This window comes from Penaeus monodon, chromosome 22 (genome assembly GCF_015228065.2).
Source record: "Penaeus monodon isolate SGIC_2016 chromosome 22, NSTDA_Pmon_1, whole genome shotgun sequence".
NCBI lineage: Eukaryota > Metazoa > Arthropoda > Malacostraca > Decapoda > Penaeidae > Penaeus > Penaeus monodon.
In genome coordinates this window covers 12,327,251-12,327,457 of record NC_051407.1, presented here as the reverse complement: position 1 = coordinate 12,327,457, position 207 = coordinate 12,327,251, and positions in this window count along the sequence as shown.

Below are 207 nucleotides of genomic sequence, written 5' to 3'. Positions count from 1 at the left end.
TGTTGGCATATGACATAGAATTGAAGGAAAAGATAAGCTTTTATAATCAACCGTTTTTATTAATTAATTATTATTATATTTATAAGAGAACCAATTAGCATTTTATGGCTAAATTTACATGGTTAAAAAATGGAATGAAAATTGTAATCTTTACGGAAATATTCTGATTTTCAAGTCACCCCGATAACTGAGCAATCAATGATGATT